The following is a 4,752-nucleotide window of genomic DNA, read 5'->3' on the forward strand; positions in this document are numbered from 1 at the left end:
TAATCAAAATTAAAGACAATGATAAAATATTAAAAGCAACAAGGGAAAACAACGAATAATATACAAGAGGACTCCCATAAGGTTATCAGCTGATTTCTCAATAGAAACTCTACAAACCAGAAGGAAATGGCACAATATACTTAAAGTGATAAAAGGGAAGAAGCTATGACCAAGACTACTCCACCCAGCAAGACCCTCATTCAGATTTGATGGAGAAATTGAAAGTTTTACAGAAAAATAAAAGTTAAGAGCACTGCTAAACCAACTTTACAACAAATGCTAAAGGAATTTCTCTAGGCAGAAAACACAAGAGAAGGAAAAGTCTTACGGAAAATACATCCAAAGTAATTAGGAAAATGATAATAGGACCATACATATTGATAAGAAGAGGTTGCAAGAATACACAGAACTGTACAAAAAATATTTTCATGACCTAGATAATCAAAAAAGTTTAAGTGTGAATAAAATCAGCAAAGAAAAGTTATTCTAAACCACTTAGTAGATCAAAAGGAAAATTCAGATGACAACTCAAGGTTACTGACTTCTGCCTTCACATTTTATTTAACAGCTCATTCACTCTTCTTGCAATACAAATATTCTTACAGAAACAGCTAAAAATTTCTAAGCTTTTGATTGGAACCAAAAAGAGAGAGACAGATCTAAAATGACTCAAGTTTTATGCCCTTAGTATTAGTCTTCAATTTGATAACTGTGTTTTTCTATTCAGTGAGTCATAGACCAACCTACAAGAGATTATTCATAAACACAAAGCACTCAGGCCAAAAACACAGTGGTAAAAGCTCAAACAAAATATTTGTAAAAACCTTAATTAATTCTGATACTAAAACCTCTTTCAGATTGTTCAGACAGAGAAACTAAGTGAATAGTGTCATTACTTTCAAGCATAAATGTAAGAGGTATTATAAACACTCTTTTAAAATTATCCTTGCAAGTCTCAGGAAGACAGACGTGTGTCCAATAGCTCTGTGAGAAATACAGGGGGTGCTTCACAGCCCTAGAGGTAACAGCAGACAAGGGAGATTAAGACACTGGACCTGGGACCATGGAATAGCCTGGATCAAATTCAATCTCCACTGCTTTCTAGCTGTGTGAAATTGGGCAAGTCCTCAACATCTCTGATTCTTAGATTCCTTTTCTATAAAGTGAGGTTAACAATAGCACCTGCCTCATGGGGTTATGATGTTACATGCTAATGCCTAGCAGAGTGCCTGCTTATATCAATTATTAGCTAATATGATTAAAAAATTAAGATCTCATAAGCAAAATAGATGGCCAGTTTACCTGCTTGTTCATGGATAAGCAACAAACAATGGCTGCATCAAAAGGATTCCAAAGAAAACTCCGTGATTTGACAGTCTGTAAGCAAAGCAGAGGAAAAGAAAACCCCCTGGAGAAAAACTGCCTCTAGCACAAAAATGCCTAGCTCTGGCTCTGCATTTTATTAACACATTGGGAGAAATTTAGAGTAATCTGGTAACATAGTTCTTAAAATGGGATTTTTCTCACATCATTTCAACAGTACCTTTCAACGCTCAAGTAAACATGTTCATTTAGAACCTAGTCTACCACAAAGAGCAAATCAAGAGAAAAAATAGTTTTTCTGCATTGTCAATCCAAGTCATCGCATAAGAATATGTCAGTAATACTCAAAAAGTGCCATGAATATAAAAATTACCATTTTAGAGACAGTTATTTGAGTAGTTTCACGCTGTTTGTCAGAATCAGAAATTAAGTGATTCTTCCAGAAAACTAGAGAATAAAATAGACGTGCTCCCTTCACAGTAGATGGTGTGGACGGGGGGTGAGAGTGCGGTTTGTTCATCAGGCATGTTGACAGTTTATAAGTTTGCAAAATGCCTGATACATAAATGTCACAGAGGCACGAAGTGGTTGTTATTAAAAAGTCATTCTATAGGCCAAGTACTTGACCTTTCAGTTCTATCTTTTGGATTGTATCGGAACTTTAGCCTTATAAGTTGTAGCCCATAATAAATACATTTCATTAAGTGAACAACAATCCTATAAGGCAAATATTACAATTTGTATTATAATTATGGAAAAACCACACAAAACTAATTGACCCATTCAGAGCCATGCCGGCTCAGCAGTGTAGTGGAAAGAATTAATCAAGCTGGGTTTGAATATGGTTGGCACCTTCCATTACCTCTCAACTCTGACACCTTAAGGTCTTTGAAATTCAATTTCTTCTTTGTCAAATGGGCATAGCAATATCTACTTTCAAAGTTACTGTGAGAAATATGCAAGATGCATGTGAAAAAGACTGGCACTTTATAGGCTGTCTATAATCAGATGTACAAAGAAGTCCCACATTTCCAACAAGAAAAGAAAGTGAAGTTGCTCAGGCATGTCCAACTGCTTGCCACCCCATGGACTGTAGCCCACCAAGCTCCTCCACCCATGGAATTTTCTAGGAAAGAGTACTGGAGTGCGTTGCCATTTCCTTCTCCAGGGGATCTTCCTGACCGAGGGATTGAACCCAGGTCTCCCACGTTGAAGGCAGACACTTTACCATCTGAGCCACCATGTATGTGCTGCTTAGAACAAGGTTTGGAATTTATTGATTGTAGACTGTGACAGGTGTCTTCCCAGTAACCCGGTAAAGGGAGTTTTCTGCTTCCAAACAGATGCAGATGGACATGACTGAATTTTTAATAGTATGGACTGTGCCTGTCAGGAAACTGACTGTCCACGCAAGACTGCAGGTCAGTTAGGATCCTATAGATGCCCACTGGGTAGGTGGTCCTGCCAATGAGAACTGAAACCAAAAGGCAAGACGTGAAATAAGCAATGGATCAGGCTCTCAGGTCTCATGGCCACCAGTTCAGAAAAAATAATAGGAAAAAAAATAGTGCATCCTCTATCTTTCCAACTCTCAGTAGGACAGGCACGGAGATGCTACTGGAAGTAACGCCATGAAGGCTGCCCAAGGAGAACCCCAGGTTCTGTTCCAATCTGGTTCATGATGATAGTGCTGGGAAAACGACATTCACGAAATGTCATCTGATGGGTGAATCTGAGATGTGTGTAGCTCCTTTGGGTATTGAGGAATATCCTCCTTGAGCTCCACACCAACAGGGGGCCTATTAAGTTCAATGTATGGGATTCAGCTGGTCAGGAGAAATTGGGTGTTATGTCCAAGCTCAGTGTGTCATTATAATGTTTGAGGTAACCTCGAGAGTGACTTACAGGAACGTGCCTAACCAGCACAGAGATCTAAGACCCGTGTGTGAGACCATCCCTATTGTGTTGTGTGGGAACAAAGTGGATATTAAGGACGTAAAGGTTAAGGCAAGTCAACTGTCTTCCACCAAAAGAAGAATCTTCAGTAGTGTGGCATTTGTGCCGAAAGTAACGACACCTCTGAAGAGCCTGCTCTGGCGTGCTGGAGGGCTGACCAGAGACTCTGACTTGGAGTCTGCTGCCGAGCCTGCTCTTGCCCCGCCAGAGGTGGTCGCAGACCCAGGCTGAGCAGCGCGGTAGCAGCATGACCTAGAGGCTGCCCAGACCACTCCTCTCCCAGAGGGAGAGGGCGCCCTGTGAGAAAGTGAGGCTGGGGCCCCGCGTCAGAAGTCTCGCTCTGTAGGCAGCTGTCCTGTGATGTCAGCAGTGCAGTGTGTTTCCGACTTTTCTATACAGTGAAGCAGAACGTGTGTTTGATCTCTGGATGCTGAAGGAGGCAGGTGGGCTTCAGAGTGAATGTGGAGGTTAAACAAATGCCTTCACTTTTCGGACCTGCATATTTAGGTGTTTTGGAACATCATTGCTTCCTCCTTCAGTTTCAAATATAAAACTGCTATAGTTAAATTGAAGAAAGTAAGAAAAACCACTCATCCATTCAGGTATGACCTAAATCAAATCCCTTACAATTATACAGGGGAAGTGACAAATAGATTCAAGGGATTCAATCTGATAGACAGAGTGCCTGAAGAACAATTGACAGAGGTTCGTGACATTGTACAGAAGGCAGGGATCAAGACCATCCCCAAGAAAAAGCAATGCAACAAGGCAAAATGGTTGTCAGAGGAGAGCTTACAAATAGCTGAGAAAAGAAGAAAAGTGAAAGGCAAAGGAGAAAAGGAAAGATACGCATTGCAATGCAGAGTTCCAAAGAACAGCAAGGAGAGATTAAGAAAGCCATCTTAGGTGAACACTGCAAAGAAATAGAGGAAAATAAAAGAATGGAAAAGCCTAGAGATCTCTTCAAGAAAGTTGAAGATACCAAAGGAATATTTTGTGCAAAGATGGGCACAATAAAGGACAGAAATGGTATGGACCTAACAGAAGCAGAAGATATTAAGAAGAGGTGGCAAGAATACACAGAAGAACTGTACAAAACAGATCTTCACGACCCAGATAATCACGATGGTGTGATCACTCACCTAGAGCCAGACAGCCTGGAATGTGAAGTTGAAGTCAAGGGGACCTTAGGAAGCACCACTATCAACAAAGGTGGTGTAGGTGACAGAATTCCAGCTGAGCTATTTCAAATCCTGAAAGATGATGCTGTGGAAGTGCTGCACAGAACACGCCAGAAAATCTGGAAAACTCAGCAATGGCCACAGGACTGGAAAAGGTCAGTTTTCATTCTAATCCCAAAGAAAGGCAATGCCAAAGAATGCTCAAACTACCGCACGATTGCACTCATCTCACACTAGCAAGGTAATGCTCAAAATCCTTCAATCTAGGCTCAAGAATACATGAACTGAGAAC

General features: G+C 40.6%; 1 pseudogene; it reads left to right on the forward strand.

The window, feature by feature from the left end:
- The first annotated feature begins 3,198 nt into the window (after positions 1–3,198).
- Positions 3,199–3,582, forward strand: LOC102275188 (GTP-binding nuclear protein Ran-like; annotated as a pseudogene).
- The last annotated feature ends 1,170 nt before the right edge of the window (positions 3,583–4,752 follow it).

This window comes from Bos mutus, chromosome 14, assembly GCF_027580195.1.
Source record: "Bos mutus isolate GX-2022 chromosome 14, NWIPB_WYAK_1.1, whole genome shotgun sequence".
NCBI lineage: Eukaryota > Metazoa > Chordata > Mammalia > Artiodactyla > Bovidae > Bos > Bos mutus.